The following is a 17,723-nucleotide window of genomic DNA, read 5'->3' as shown; positions in this document are numbered from 1 at the left end:
AAAAGCATCAGGATCAAATATATTTACAAATAAAATTTATCAAGCATTTAAAGATTATCTAATTCCAATGTTTAATATTTAAAACAATTGGTAAGTCCTTCCAAACTCCTTTAATGAAACACATATGATGCTAATATCTAAGCCAGGAATATCAGAAACAGAGAAAGAAAATTACATATCAATTTCATTAATAAATATAGATACAGAAATTCTAAATAAAATATTAACCAGATTACAACAATATATCATAAAAATTATAAATTATGACCAAACAGAATTTATATTTGGTGTGTGGGGATGATTTAATATAAGGAAAACTTTTCATAATTCATATGTCAACAAAGAAGTAACAAACATCTTATGATTATATCAATAGATGCAGAAAAATAGCTTGAAAAACACAACACTCATTCTTATTAAAAATATTTAAAAGCACAGATATAAATGATTTTTCCTTAGATTAATAAAAATCATATATTTAAAACTATTAGCAAATATTATCTGTAATGGGGATAAATTAGAAGTCTTCCCTATAAGATTAGGATTAAAACAAGTTTGCCTATTATCACTAATGTTATAAATGCTAGCAATAGCAATAAGAGGAGAAAAAAATTGAAGGCTTCAGAATGGGCAAAGAGGTAATAAAATTATTTCTTTGCACAGATGATGTCCTAGATATTCAACTAAAAAATTAGTTGAAACCACCAATAATTTTAGGAAAGTGGTAAGATATAAAATAATTCCACATAAATCATCAGAACTTCTATTGATCACTAACATATCTAGTAAGAGGATAATAAGAGATAACTCATTTAAATTAATTATGGACACAATAAAATACCTAGGAGTATGTCTTCTAAAACAAATTAAGGAGGGGGCAGCTGGGTAGCTCAGGAGCCAGGTGGGAGGTCCTAGGTTCATATGTGGCCTCACACACTTCCCAGCTGTGTGACTCTGGGCAAGTCACTTAATCCCCATTGTCTAGCCCTTACCACTCTTCTGCCTTGGAACCAATACACAGTATTGATTCCAAGATGGAAGGTAAGGGTTAAAAAAAAAAATAAGGAGCTATATCAACATAATTGTAAAATATTTTTTATACAAATAAAGTCAGATTTAAATAATTGGAGAAATATTAATTGTTTATTGATGGTATAAGGATGACATTAGAAATTAGGTCTTGTTATATTAGTTTAGAGATAAGAAGTAGAGAAGCTGGCTTGAGAAAGAATTGGAATTTCAAAAAGAGCTGAGATAGTGTTGGTTTCAAGTCTAACAGTTTTTCTGTGGGACAGTTGATCTCTGGCAGTTGGCAGAGTCAGACTCTCTCTTTCTCATTCTTACTGTCCGAGGTAGAAGGAAAGGAGGAAAAGGCCTGAAAGAGCTTAGTGTTTTCTTTTTCCAACTTGGGAAACACTACTCTATATTACTGTTTTAAAGATTGTTTAACTCTGAGAAGACTAAAGGATGACCTGGCCTTTGACTTGATTCTTGTTGAGACTCAACCAGCTAGCCTTTGTTATTTTTATAACTTGGAGGCAAATAAAAAATTATAAGGATAATATTGTTAGTTTATTTAGAATAGTAAAAATCTGGTTAGTCAGATCAGGAAGGACTAGTGTAGCCTGTGAAAACAGGAGAAGTGGTTCCTTGCAGAACTAGGGAATTTTATTTGGGTGAAGTTAGACTCCCTTAGAGTTAGAAATCCTTTTATCCTTATATATTTCAATGAATATTTTATTTTATTTTTTATAACCAGAGTCTCTTTAGCGTCCTTGCTCCTTGCTCTGAAGAGTTCATTTATGAGCTTCACTTCACTGATATAAATGGAAGATACTTTGTTAGCATAGCAAGCAGAGTATATAAAACAGTTTATAATCAATAATCAATTCATTGTCCATTATTTTTATGGTCGGCCTTTTATTTTTACAAAGGGTAAAGCCAATACACCTAATATGATAATCTTCTCTAAACTAGTCTACTTTTTCAATGCCATCCCAATGAAATTACAAAATGTTATTTTATTAAACTAGAAAAAAATAATAACCAAATCTATCTGGAAAAACAAATGGTAAAAATGTTAAAGGAAAATAGGTAGAAGGCCTAGTTGTATCAGATTTCAAACTATATTATAAAGCAGTAATTATCAAAACTATTTGGTACTAGCTAAGAAATAGAAAAGTAGATGAGTGGAACAGAATAAACATACACCAAAGAATCATAAAATATTAGAATAACTGTGCTTGACAAATGTAAAATTTCAAATTTTTGGAATAATAACTCATTATTTGGTCAAAATCATTTGGAAAACCAGAAAGCAGTTTCACAGAAACTAGGCACAGAGCAATATCTTATACCATTTCCCAAGATGACATCAAAATGGATACATGAGTTAGGTATAAAGAGTGATATAAATAAATAAAAAGAACAGGAAACACATTAACTATAAGATTTATGGATAGGAGAAGATTTTATAAGTAAACAAAATATATAAAACTTTGTAAAATGTAAAATGGATGATTTTTATTACATTGATTGAAAAAGTTTTTGTACAAATAACACTAATATAGACAGGATTGGAAGGAAAGTTATAAGTTGGTAAAAAGAAATTATAGACAATTTTAGAGATAAAGGTATACAAAATATAAAGACAGCCTTGCCAAATATATAAGGATGTGAGCTACTCTCTAATTGATAAATTGTCCAATAGAGATAAACAAATAGTTCTTCGATAAAGAAATCATAGCTATTTATGACTATATAAAAATGTTCTGTCATTCTTCATTAGAGAAATGACAATCAAAACTCTGAAATATGATCTCATACCTATCAGAGTGACTAAAACAATAAAAGGATAAAATGACAAATGTTGGAGGGCATGTGGAAAAATAGAGATACTAATACATTGTTGGTGGAACTGTGAACTGATCCAATCACTTTGTAGAGTTATCTGGAATTATATTCAAAGAGTTATAACACTGTGTATACCTTCTGATCTAGAAATATCACTATTAAGTTTATTTTCTAAAGTAATCAAGGAAAAAGGGAAAGAAACTATATGTTCTGTAAGAGTGCTAGAATTTTCCTAATGCCATTTGTATTTTACTGTGTGTTAAAAAATTATTATTTTAATTTTTTTTTATTTTTTAGAACATCTTAAATTTTTAATCCTTTCTTTACAGGTTTACCTAGACCGCTTTTGATGAAGAAAACTGTAGAAAGTTAGTAACTGCCACAAGTTAATGCCAAAAGGTGGCACCTGTCAATTTCCCAAGAGTCCTGGTTGGGGGTGTTGTAAATGCACTTCTCTGGGTCTCCATTCACCTTGGTTGGAATCAATCATGGAAATTTTAGTTTACCAGTCGCTTTTCCCCAAATTTCTTTGTAAACTCTTCAGTATTCTTACAGAATTTTTTTATGGTCCTGAGAGTATTCTTCAGCTAGGTCAGCCTGAAGGGGATGCTCAGGTTGGGTGTTGTTCACCAGTGCTATGAGGGACTGGATGACTTGGTCAGTTTTGGTTGCTGGCTTACAGTTTTTAGCACTAATCACTGGCAGAATAGATCTGCCCCTTTTCATCAATATTCGGGTTGTAAATCTTTGTTTTAAATGTGATCTTATGTAGTTTGAATAGATACTCTGCTGGGAAGTTGATTTCTAGTCTGAAGGCTCCCTTGTCAAGAATGATGAGCACTTGCCAAGTCAATATTGGCTTCATCAGCCTGGATCTTACAGAAGTTTTTCATCCCACATTTGAGGATTTCTTTCAGCTCCTTCATCAGTCTTCTGCTGGCTGCCATCTTGGGTCTGGTGCTGCTGCCCCCTTTTACTATCTTTTAGACACTGAATTGACAAATACAAGAATATGAACAAGGAAAGAAACAATTTAAGTGAAGATGCAGCACAGTTTATGTAATAAACATATTTAATCATTTACTTATTTAATATTTATGTGCTTAGTACTGTGATATACTCTATGTTGGTTCTCTTTCCACAATAGTGGGAGAGAGTAAAGAGAGTAGGGGTTGGTATGTCAGTAAAAATTAATAGGTCTGAAGGGAGAGATCACACCTTTAGCAAGAGTATAGTAATATTCCAGCTAAGATCTGAGGAGATCGGTCAAATTCTTGTCTAAAGTTAAAACCAGGAATTCCCAGATGCAGAGGAGTAGGCAGAAATCTTATCCAAGGAATTAGCCTTGGACAGCGTCCTTGAACAGTGGTAACACAGTCATCTTTCCTCATCTGCAATTATATAGCTGTGATCCTGCACACTCTGGAGGAAAGTGCTTAATAGGTTAACAATAAAATTGAGGAAATAAGACTAACATATGTGAAACTATGAGCAATACAAGTTACCATACATGTTAAAGGAGGTCAGAGAATAGGAAAACTAATGAAAAGTTTCACTGATGAGGTAGGATTAGACCTGGGCCTGGAAAGAGAACTAGAATTTTGATAGAAGAGAGGAGGGACATTATTTCTATTTACAACAAGAACACGAATAAGGATATGGTGATATGGATGCCTGTAGCTGGTTTACAAGGCTGTGAGGAAAACAACTTAACTAGAGCAGAACTTTCTAAAAAAGTTCCTAGTATATTAGAGTTTTTAATTTATACCTAAAATTCATGTTGTGAGAATTCTATGGAAAAGGACTCAATTCTAGTCTTTTGTGATGTGAATAATCAACCATTAATTCATCTTTTGTGTAAGTCTAGGTTTCCATAGGGTAAAATCTGCTTAAAGCAACATACATATACATAATCTCTGTCTCTAAATTCTTATGTTCTAAGGTGGAATAGAAGATATTTATGTTCTATTCCATTTATAATACATATAAGTACAGGGTAGCTATAGTTCATCCTTTTTTTTTCTTTTTTTTTAAACCCTTACCTTCTGCCTTGGAGTCAATACTATGTAGAAGAGTGATAAGGGATAATGGGGGTAATAAGGGACTAATAAGGGCTAAAGTGATAAGTGATAATGGGGGTCAAGTGACTTGCCCAGGGTCACACAGCTGGGAAATGTCTGAGGCCACATTTGAACCTAGGATCTCCCATCTCTAGACCTGGCTCTCAATCCACTGAGCTACCCAGCTGCCCCCTCATCCTTTTCTTATAGCTTCATATCAATTACTTTATATTATCTCTCTCATTTTCCTTTTAAATCTGTGATGACTCAGGGGTGATGGTTGATGTGGATACAAGATGAGGGCTGGTATGTGTTACAAGGGAATCACTTTAAAAGACTGATATATATTAATTTAAGGTCGCCAAGGAATCAGCTATGTAATTCCTAAATGAAAAACTCAAGTCAGCCGTCAGCCTTTTTTGGAGTTTAATTACAATAGGAGCAAGAAAGGAATTAGAGATATATATAGAGAGAGAAAAGGGGAGAGAAGGGAATAGGGCTTAAATACCCCTTCTGTTTAGGCTGGGCCAAAAGGCCCAAGCCCTTAGATAGCTGGGGGCAAAGAAAAGAGATCAGTCCCTTTCACTCACGTGTCCAAAATGGAGAAACAGTCTCAGAGGCCCCCACCTTCCGCTTCCTTCAGAGCAAGCTTCCTCAGAGCCCAGGAACCACACCGACCAAAAACTCAATCCTCCTCCAGTCTCCAGACCCTCTATCTTTAAGGACACCATCCAAGTTGCCTCCCCTCAGTCCTCACATCTACCAATCACTCTTCATCAATTTCCCTGTCAATGGAGGCTCTCGCTTAACCCAGGACCGCCCAGAGGTTTCTGGCTTTTGCACATGTCTGTTGAAGGTCATATTTTTCAAATGATTAAATCTTTACTCCTTTGTTCCAGCCCTTTCTAAATCCTGTTAACTTGAGTATGGTAGAGATTGGAATAATTAAATTTTGATCTAGGCTGCAGCCCTTACTCAATCCTATTAGGACTGAATAGGGTGGAGTATCTCCATTGTATCAATTCTAAAATCAATCAAGACTCAAAGAAATTCCTGTTCTATGCTTAAGCATAGGTCAAAGTCCTTTCCATTGTTCAGCAAAGGGTTTCTGTCCTAAAGTAATCTTAAGAAGGGAAGAGAAGGAACCTCCCATGCCAATGGGGTTCCCATTCCAATAGACTATCAGTAAGAAATTTTCCAAGTATGAAATATCCCAATGGTGAAATTTCCAACATTTATAAGTCTAAGGAAATTTGAGGTTTACATATGAGAAAGGTGACAGTGCAGATGTAGAAAATACTGGCAGTACATTGCGTCAAGCGAGGTTCTCCTGCAAATTCCAGGAACAGGTAAAGATAGAACAAAAGCTATGCCACATCTGTCCAGATCTAACTCATGTAGATGTCAATTTGATTCTGAATTATAGATATTGGAATGTTCATGTTTATATAGAGAAGTATGCTTAAACATTTGTAAATTCACATTTTTAAATGTTTAGAAGTCTATTAATATTTATATGTATATATATACACACCTACATATTCTAAATTAAGTGATTTACTAGTCACATTTTTCTATAGATTTGATTTAATAATTGCTAACATTTATATAGTACCTTAAAGTTTATGATGCATTTTATAATTGTACAAGTTAAATTCACTCCTAAGTCCAGCTCTTTTATCTATTGGTATGAAATTCACTGATCAAAAAAGTAACTACCTGTTGGAAAATAGAAAATGTATCAGTATTAGTTAACTTTAAAATGATACAATATAAAATCTGTAACCTCCTACAGTTACATATTAATATTTTCATGGATGGACACCTGAGAAGGAGATTGGAAAGTGAGGGAAAATGGAAAGAGGAGAGAAAAAGAGAGAGAGAGAGAGAGAGAGAGAGAGAGAGAGAGAGAGAGAGAGAGAGATAAAGACTCAGAGACAAGGAGTTAAAAAATATAGACTACATTGTTCGTGCCCCTCTGATGGAATTGAAAGAGGGCTCTACATGTTCCCTCAAACTTTTATTGGAGAGTTTAGGAATGCGGAGTGGTAGGTAGCTAATGAACATATGACATGGCATAGGCTTTAACATTGGCTCAATTGACAATCACATAATCAAAGAGGAGGAGGTTAATCAAACATGTGACGTGGTGTGGTAGGTAGCTAATGAACATATGACATGGCATAGGCTTTAACATTGGCTCAATTGACAATCACATAATCAAAGAGGAGGAGGTTAATCAAACATGTGACGTGGTAAGGAATATAGTCTAACAAGGAGGGAGCTAGGACCCTGTGGCAAATAATATCTTGGTCAGGAATTCTTTTGTCCTTTGGACTGAAGATTTGGAAATACAACAATCAATAAGTAATATGACCATGAGTCTGTTATATGAACACATAAGTTACAATATCAATACACCAATCATACTTTCAAGATGCTAGTATGCCTGGTATGTTACAAAATCCCAGTAACACATAGAAGATAAATATTTCTGGTTAAGTTATTTTTTTTTAAGACTCCTTTGGCAGTATGAGGAAGCCTTTGCACCCCTCCTCTGAATGTTTTTAAATGAATAAAATTAAATACATAAAGTATATTGCAATTGCTCTCATATATAGGTATGTATAAATATAGATATATGTCTGTCTATCATCTATTTATCTATCTATCTATCTATGAAAGATAAAACCATCATAGTAGTGGCATGATCCTTTTAAAGAGAATTACTTGAGATAGATTATGTGGTTCTAATCTCATTATTCAAACCTAATGTATATTTCTTTCATTCCAGATAAAATCTGGTTAAAATAAATGTATTTGTTTTGTTGAAGTTATGGAATGATTATATGACTCCATAAAGGGAAGTACTGTTATATATTTTACAAATTACCTGGTATTTATGTGTATAAGTAGTGGATATAAATGTAAATGCATATATATTTATATAATATCACATCACATCTATTTAGTTCTTTAAAGAATGCTAAGCACTTTAAATGAAGTGTTTATTGATCCTCACAAACCTATACATTGTCAGGTCTTGTCAGTTGTTTAATATTATTCCCCTTCCTTTTTCTGACACTGCTACTACCATCCTGCTCCAGGACCTTATCCCCTCTTGTATGAACTATTGCAAGTCATCTTACCTCAACCCCCTCTTCACTCCAATCCATTCTCTGTTATAATTCAACTCTTATACTGATATCCCTAAAGTGCACTTCTGACCGATGGCTCCTTATTATCTCTAGGATTGAGTATAAAAATTGTTTTGGCTTTTAAAACTCTTCAGAACCTGACTTTTTCCTACTTTTCTGGGCTTTTTACATTTTACTCCCATCTATGTGCTCTGCAGTCAGTGACATAGGACACCTTGCTCTGACAAGTAATCAGTCTTCAGATTTTGGGCATTTTCTTTGTTTTCCTCTTCTGACCTGAAATTCTCTTCCTCCTTATCTCTTGATTCCTCTGGCTTCTTTCTGGTCCCTGGTCAAATCCTAACTTCTTCAGAAAGACTTTCCTCGTCTCCATTAATGCTAAGGCTTTCCATGTAAGATTAAGTCTAATTTCTCCTACTTATTTGTGCCTAGTTTGCATACTGTCTAATTCCATTAGACTGTGAGTTCTTTGAGAGTAGGCGCCATTTTGGTTTGTTTTGTCTTTCTTTGTATCCTTAGCACTCAGCTCAATGCCTGGCACATAGTAAATGTACAAAAAATATTTGTAGTTTTGACTTATGTGCTCTTATTTTTCCCATTTTACAAATGAGAAAACTTTTTTTTAAGGGTCATAAAACAAGAAAGTGCCTGGGGAGGATTAAAACTCCCAGTGCTCTATACAGTATGCCATGCCTGGGACCTCTTGCATATATCTATAGATATTGCCTAGATCTAGGTTGTTCTCTTTTTCCTCCCAGATGACATATCCACTTCCTTCTCCAGCATCTACCTCCTTGATAGCTAGCATGGGGTCCTCCTGAAGCATGACTGCTATTATTTGCTCTATTTAAATAAGCTAGTTGCAGTCTAATAAATGCAAATAACACACACACACATAGTGTAATGCATTGAGACAATATAATTCTCTTAAGTGTTTTCTCTTTATAATAGAAATGTGGTCAGCTTTAGAGATCTCACACATAGATTTATGTGTGTGTGTGTGTGTATATATATATATATATATATATATATATATATATATATATATATATATATATATATGGGGTGTATGGGGTGTTCAGAGAGGGGTAGTATCTCTGGTATGGAGGGCTTGTTGTGCCCTCCTAGGGCAGCTCTCCAGCCACTGACCCCCACCTGACACCCAGCTCTCACTTGTGGCTCCCAGTAGCTGCTAGCATGTGGCAGCAGCCACACCCCGGGCAACGGCTTCGACAGGCCAGCTAAACCTTGTGAGGGTAGCCATCGGGTCATTGACCCCTGGTGAACCAAGGCTTTGCTCACCCAGCATGTGAAGACTGCTTCTGCTGAACAGGCTCAAGAAACCAACAAGAAGGTTCAACAGCTGAGAGGGCGATGCATCAAAGCACTGGGGAGTGCTTAGGGCATGTTGGAGCACAAAAGACAACACGGCCATCCAATGCAGCTGAGGAAGTCTCCAGATGTAACAACTTTTCGTGCCACTGGACCCAGGCTTCCAACGCTGAGAGAGTGGGACTGTCTCTGTGCATCGACTCTTCTACTTAAATCTCTTTCATGCACAAGTATCTTTGTGCACACTCATCTAGCATAGATGAAAACGCACAAAGACGATAGTCATTCTCAGTTACCGAGAGACTACTAATATATATATATATATATATATATATGTAGTACATATGTATATATATATTTATGTAGTATATATGTATATATAATCTTAAATATGTGTGTGATGTTAATGAGGATTTTGAGAAGTGACAAAATGGATCTGCAGAAAAGCAAGAGGCCTGGAACTTTGGGAACTGCCAGATCAACTGAGATGGAGTCACAGTTCCATGGAATCTTAAAGGAAGCAGTTGGGCAGCTTGAGCTGTTTTAAAACTGACTTCTCTGACTGTTGGGAGAAAGATGGAAGCTAGACTCTCTCTTGGTCAATGATTATTTATATGACTGAGAAGACTTTGGAGCTTAGTTCAGAAGAAACTATGTCAGCCATTTGTTGTCAACATCTCCCCTTAGAGAAAAATAACCTTATTTTATGAATTGAACACATTGTGAAATCTCCAATTAACAGGAATATATAGGAAGTTAGGGAAACCTATTTTCCTATCTTCCCCTCCCTCTCCTTACCTCCTCTATTTTAAAGAATAAAAAATCTCTTAGTTAAATATTTGAGAGTGAGAATTAATTATTAAAAGAAATCTTCAACCTTGCCATTTCTGAGAAGAGCAGTAAAATTAGATGAGAGGGGAACAGGAAGCGGTGTGGGAGGAGGAGTGCAAGAGCCAATCTTTCTCCTAGCTTTCTTCCTGGTGTTACTGCCCTACTACCATAAATCTCCTAATAGTGGTATCTATTACAGTAATCGTATGTATATGCATATATGCATATTACATACATATATATTTCAGATTCCACACTTGTAGACATCTTACTTTTTAAAATTTCATATAATGTTCATTAGGTTCTTGATATAACTCTGTATTAACTGAAATTTACATTTCTCCTAATTGGATATTAGCATATTACTGCTATTAGTCTTCCCCATAAATGTCATTTTTCTTGTGTTTCATTTCTTTAAAGTCAAACTTGGACCCCATCATCCTCTTGTAGATGTCTTTAATATTGTCACAAGTTGTCTCAAAGTGAGTTGTAGCATCATACGTGCAGGGAATAAAGATCTGGCTTTCTGTTCCCAAATCAGTTGGAATATACAGATCATTGATGCTAACAAATTGCTGTTCAATTAGCTCCAAAAGCTCTAATGCTGGTCTGATTTCTTTCTCAGTTTCTTTGGTTTTCACAGTAGTACTAATGATAGCAATATACTTTCTTTGTGCAGTCACATTGTATGTATAAGAAATCATGCAAATGTAGATATCTGATTTCTGATTGAGCTTGTTCTGTGGAATGATCTGGCACGAATTGGCATCATTGGTGTTCTTAATTGAGTGGCTCAGGATGCAGATAATTCTGTTCTCCTGGCCTACTTTTTTTACTCTATCTTTTACATAACTATGGTCACAGATGAGCTGCTTGCAAAGAGCAATCTCTCCTTCAGATTTATACCAATCACTTATCCATCTTTTACCATGATTTCTTCACTTGGCTTGTTCAACATATAGGTACCTCCATAAATGGCAATTAGCCTTGCAAATCCTTGAGGCAGTTCTCCAAGGCCATAGAGTAGATAAAGATTTGAGCTCTTGCCATATCTTGCCAAAGACTCACTATAAAGTTTAATCCTGTTGAAAGTTTCATAACATGGTTGATCTAAATAGTCATCAGTTCTGTAAAGGGCAAGGGTGTGACCAGTGAAATCTATGACATCTAGGCCCAAATCAAACTTCTTGTACACATCTTGTAGTCTTCCTAGGATCAACACCCTCAAAAGTTCTGGAGTCTTTTTCATCAAAGTTGGCAACATATACTAAGAATTTCCTTAAGTAATGTTTCTCAAATAGCCCCATCAGGCTAGATGCCTAGTTTTCTGCCTCAGTGGAAGGAACTTTGTAGATTTTCCCTCCTTTGTAGACAAAGCTTCCTTCAGTCACTTTGAAGTCCAGATATATAGTGACATGTATAAAGTAGCATCTTAACCAACTGACCATTTGCCATAAGGAATTTAGTAATCAGGTCCACATTCCAATCTCTTCCCCTTCCCATTGAGGCTGGCTGTGATCCTTGACTATTAAACCTCTTGTATAAATCTTCTAATAGTGCATTGAATTCACTTTCACCTCCATAATTAGAATTTCTATCCATGTGAAGGACCTTCTTTCCATTTACTGACACGATCCCAGAAAGGATACATTTCATTAGGCTGGTGCCCAGCAAGATCACATAGTAATCTTCATTTATGGTGGAGGTCAGAGGAGGAAAAGTGGAAGGAAGAAAAAGAGGCAGGGCTGCCCAAGAGGTAGAAGGGATGAAAAACCGACTCAAAAGGAGCAAATAGCAAAGCTGCCAATGCTGTTTTGGGAGCACAGAGGAGATAAAATGGAGCAGCTAGGAGGAGAAACCATTCAGGGCCACAGATTGGAAGAGAGGAGTAAGGGTTGCAGGAAGAGTAAGCAGAAGGAGCCAAGGAGGAAGGGGGTGGTGTCTCTCAACTTCTTATTTTTTGAAAGGCATGGGGGTGGGGTGTCTCCTCATCTCTCTTCCTTAGGGTTATGCCTGTACCGCAATATTCACATTTGATTGTTTTGTGGTTGCTTTTCTTTCTATTGTTGTAAGTCATTGTATATATTGTTTTCTAGTCTTTACTTACTTCACTTTGTCTCACTTGGTATAGGTCTCCATGATTTCCTATATTCATCCTATATAGAATTTCTTAAAACACACTACTTTTATGCCATCTGCAAATTGGCATACATACATCCCTGTGCCAATGTCAAAGACTTTGACCCAGAGAAAGGTAAATAAAGTCACACAAAGCCAATTAAGGAAATAATTGCATACAATATATAGAAGGGGCTCTTTAAAGAACATAAGCTTGCTCAAGTAGAGTAACTCACATTGAGTTCCAATTCAGAAAAACCTTTCCTGGGGACTGCCATAATTTAACAGCATTGCAGAAGTCCCTAAGACTGGTTAATGTTTCTCCTAATGAGAAACACGCTTCAGCCAGGTACTTTTCAAAACTGCTTTTGGGTTGCCCCAACTCTGCATACTTGCTTCCTCAGGTGTTTCCAGAAATTCTTGTCTGGCTCTTTTGATTATAGTGGTTTGGTGGATCATGCCATTTATATGTCTAGAAAGCTTTTATAGATTTGTGCTGTTGATATTCAATGGAATCTATATTTTATCAATGGCAAAAAATGAATAAGCAAACAAGTGTTTGCTTCAGAAAAACATCATTTGGGAAATAAAGAGTGCTACCGTCATCCTTAGTCAGTGTTGATGAACCTATGGCATGTGTTGAGGGGGCTGCTCCTTTCCCCCTCTTCACCATGCCCGAGGACATTTTTATACATCACCCAACCCTCTGCCAGGCAGTGTAATGGGAGTGCTTCCTCCCTCCCCATCTGGGGTAGGCAGTGTGAGGGTGTAGTTGGGGCACTAGATTTCTAAAAGTTTTGCCATCACTGCCCTAGGTCAACAAATCTATTGTAATAGCAATATAATTAGTTGTGAGAACTATTCCACCATTCAATTTCAGTTAGACTAATTAGCTCTATTTACATAGCTGTGCAATTAAGTCATTTTATTTGTAAGGTTAAGTAAATATATTACACTGATTGGATTGGTTTGCCTGATAGTTACAATGAATGTATTTGTTACAAAAATAAAAACAAAAATATGGATATGAAGGGTAATATATCTAGCATATTCTCTATCTTGAAAGAAAACCTCACATTGCAAGAGTCATTGAGTGGTGTTTTGAAAAACAGCCTGAGGAACTATGGAGAAGCAAAAAAAAAAGAGTGGTCTCAGTGAATTTCCTTGTTGTAACTTGAAGAAATGTAATGAGCCCAATCATACACTATTTCCAAAATCATTTGACAAAAGGTATAATCTTAGGGTCATTGGAGGGACTAAAGGGTCTACATGGGGAAATCAAATGGGCCAGTTAATGATGAAAGAAATTAGCATTTTTATGTGATTCATTTAGGGGAAGTTCATGTGACTTAACTGGAGAGACCAGGGAATATGGTGGAGAGGCAGAGAGAATGAGTTAAGGGCACTTAGGAAAGCCCATCACATTGTCACTAGGACCAATACCTCTAAAGTGGGACAGGAAAAAGGGAATGAGAAAGATACAACAAGAGATGTCCCCAGCCAGCCTCATATTTGACTCTTTAAGCCATGGGAAGTATAAAGGTTCCAGGATGGCCTTGGACTCCTGGAGAAACCTTCATGTTTGAAGCTCTGGGGTAACCCTTTTAGGATGTTCAAGGATCATGATCACTCAGGTGTTTTGTAGGACAGGATGGATTCCCACTTAGCACGTTTGCTTGGTTTCTCATATCAAAACTAAGAAAAATAAATTCCAATTGTATAGGCTTTCAGAGAACAATGGTAGCTAGTATTTATATAACACTTAAACTTTTTTGCATATCTTATCTCATCTAATTCTCCTAGCAATCCTGGGAGGCAGGGGCTACTATTATCACCAGTTTTATAGCTGAGAAAACTAAAACTGAGAATGGGTAAATAACTTGCTAAAGTTCCCATAGCTACTAAATGTCTTGGGGGCAGATTTGAACTCATGTCTTCATAACTCCAGGCCTCGAGATATGACAAAAAAAGAGAGGGTACCAGGCTGGAGGAGAGGACATATCCAGGACATAGATGGCTTAGATGGTGAAGGAATGGTATACCTTATGTTTTCTAGAGCAAATGTCTTATAAATAGAGGTATAACATATTGAAGATGACTTCTCTGCTGTTGTAACTTGATATATCATTCATATCAATCTTATTTTATTTTTATCCTTACCTCCCCTCTTCACCCGAGTTCTATGAATATAATTCTAGTCTGATGTGATCAGAAATATGTATGTTCTTCCCTATAGTAGTCCTGACACCTATAAAGAAGCATATGCTTTATAGATTAATATGTATTAAAAGTGAATTGAAATATTTTTAAGCTCCATGTCACTCATGTTATAATTTTATAATCCACATCATAAATTGCAGAGGTTGGTGGTTCAGACCATTTTAAAAATCTAGATCTGAAGAATGAGGATTAATTCTTCATTTGGTAGAAAATGAAATTGTAGCATATTTCCTAAGCAGTTATTTTTTCTTCCCACCTAAACCACTTGCAATGTTTTATATAGGAAGTGGTTGTGTATATATCTATAAAAATATTTTTTATATTTATATGGATAGAGGTAGTTGAGTAGACCTGTACACACATGTATTTGAATATCTATCTTCACCTGTAGCTTTTAAATAGACATTTAAGTAGAAAAATTCATTTTCTAAAGTTAAATTTTCCCAGAAAACAAGTTTGAGATAGATGACAAGTATGTTGTTCCCTGAGAGTTTAGCTGATAGGGATGATGATGGAGGGACATTTCCTTTGTTTTTTTAATGTAATTAAATTTTTTTGTACTTTATAGTACTATTAGGCAGAGAAGCCACCCATTTTCATTTGAAACATCAATTTTCTTTTCCTTCTTCTGTCTCTGCCTTTTAACATCCTTCCTATCCTATTAAGGGCAATTAAGGTGCTGTAGCACTATAAAGCCTTCCATGATGTTTTCCAGCTAGAACTGAGTCCCTTCTCCTTCAGTTTCTTATGCTACTATGCTTTAATCTCTCCTCTATACTCAACATATTCTAATTTCTACTGAGTTACATGTATGTGTGTATTTATATATGTGCATTTATATACATATATATAAAATAAATTACTACATGTATGACTTTGTGACATTCAGTTAACCTCTCTGGGTCTCTTTTTCTTGTCTGTAAAATGAGAAGATTGAATTAAATGACTTCTGAAATCCATTTCACTGCAAAATCTATGATCCCATGTTCTTTCCACTAGAGTATAAATTCCTTGAGAAAAAGGACCATATCTTATTTTATCTTTTTATTCCCAAGGCCTTGTATAGAGCCTTTTCCATAGTCAAGTGCTTATGAAGTAAATGTTGGAATGAGGGATATTGGTCTTATTATTCAGAAGGATTTTATTTTTGAAGTTATGATTACATTCAACTGAGGCACATTATTTCATTTCACATTGTTATAGATGCTTCAAGTTGCTTTATTCCTTTCCCAACAAGTATATCTCCACATCTGACATGTGGTTCTGGGCAAGGAAATCTTTTTAAAAATTTCATTTATTTGAAAAAATATAATTTTTTATTTTTTAAAAAATATTTTTCCATGCTTACATATTTCATATTCTTTCCATTCCCTCTTGCCTCCCCACTCTTAGAGCTGACATGCAATTTCACTGGGTTATACACATATTTTCACTCAAAACCTATTTCCATATTATTCATTTTTGTAATGGAGTAATCTTCTAATCTTCTAAAACCAAACCCCCAAAACTTATATCCATATAAACAAGTGATAAATCATATGTTTTCTTCTGCATTTCTTTTCCATCAGTTCTTTCTCTAGATGTGGATAGCATTCTTCCTCATGAGTCCCTTGGGATTCTCTTGGATCATTATACTGCTATTAGTAGTAAAGTCTATCGCATTTGATCATCCCACAATGTTTCAGTTGCTATGTACAATGTTTTCTGGGTTCTGCTTATTTCACTCCTAATCAGTTCATGAAGGTCTTTCTAGTTCTTATAGAAAACAATTTTGCAATTTTTTTGCCACCACAAAGAGCACAGCTATAAATATTTTTGTAGAAACTCATCCATCTCCATTTTTTGCCTCTTTGGGGTACAAACATAGTAGTGGTATTGCTAGATCAAAGGCCATGTACTATTTTAAAGTCCTTTGGGCGTAATTCCAAATTGCCTTCCAAAATGGTTGGATCTATTCACAACTCTACCAGCAATATATTAGTGTCTCAATTTTGCCACATCCCCTCCAACATTCGTTATTTTCACAAGGAAAGCTATAAGGTTATATTTATGCTGATGATGTTACCATGATGCAAAGTTATATTTTGCAAAAGGAGTTGTTACATCTCTTCCTCCTTATTTCTGGGGAAGGGGGCCTTAAACTATTTCTTTCTGTATTTATTGTCTTGGGGAAAAAAGGAGATAAAAAGACTACAAACACTTTACCTTTACTTTGCTTTTAAAATAACCTCTCCAATGAACATCTTTATCTTCTTGCTCAGCAAATATCGTAACTTTTTTTGTTGATGGCATTATAGTACTCTTCTGATCTGTAAAGTTCAGGAAATAAGCTGTCAAAGTTCTGTGAGTAATAAGAGATAACACAATCTGTACAAAGTTTCTTTTAAGATTTCTTTTGTCTTACCTTTGAAATGTTATCTATACTGAGGACCATATCTCCTTACTCAATGAATATAGAAGGTTTGTTCTGCATTTGTATATTTTGAAATAATTATATTCAATCCTATTCTTTGAAAAGCATTGTGATAATTCTGAAAAATGCTACAATCAAATTTCTTGCTTCCAGAAGAGACACCAAGCCATGCTACCATTTTTGTCCTCCATAACCTGCTGACTTCCTATTAATTTCTGAAGTCAATTCAACTGAATTCAGAATTGTCCTTAAAATCTTTAGTATAGTCCATGAAAATATTTCATCCTGTACCTCTGCCTTCATAGTGTTCTATAGGTCAAAATGACTTTATGTATTTTTAAAATAACCTCAGTTTAGCACTAAGTATAGGTTTGCATTATTAACAAGACTTATACAATGAATTGTAACAATACCAAATCTTATAGGTTTCATAAATGAGTAACCTGGGAAGATGACTTAGTGGATTTTTAAATGAGGGAAATTGTTTAAGCTCTCAGTTCTCTAGATAGCATGAAGACTTTAAATTGCATGTAGCTACTGATCTACATTGGTTGAAAGAGTTTCCTCACTGGGAATTTCCTATATCTACATTAAACCCCAGGTCTAGACCTAAATAAAAAAAACAATATGAAGAATTTAGGCCATTATTGTAGAAAGCCTCAATGGCACATAATTGTTTCAGAATTAATTAGCTTATTGAGATCAAACTGGACTTTTCTTCTTTGTATATTGGGATAT

The 17,723-nt window shown here is 35.2% G+C and overlaps 2 pseudogenes; both read right to left on the bottom strand.

The window, feature by feature from the left end:
* Positions 1–3,141: 3,141 nt before the first annotated feature.
* Positions 3,142–3,816, bottom strand: LOC100017836 (ubiquitin-conjugating enzyme E2 L3-like; annotated as a pseudogene).
* Positions 3,817–10,520: 6,704 nt separating this feature from the next.
* Positions 10,521–12,958, bottom strand: LOC100022162 (rab GDP dissociation inhibitor beta-like; annotated as a pseudogene).
* Between the last annotated feature and the right edge of the window lie 4,765 nt (positions 12,959–17,723).

Source organism: Monodelphis domestica, chromosome 5, assembly GCF_027887165.1.
Source record: "Monodelphis domestica isolate mMonDom1 chromosome 5, mMonDom1.pri, whole genome shotgun sequence".
Taxonomy (NCBI): domain Eukaryota; kingdom Metazoa; phylum Chordata; class Mammalia; order Didelphimorphia; family Didelphidae; genus Monodelphis; species Monodelphis domestica.
Note: the sequence above shows the minus strand (reverse complement) of the source record. Positions and strands in the feature narration are given on the sequence as shown.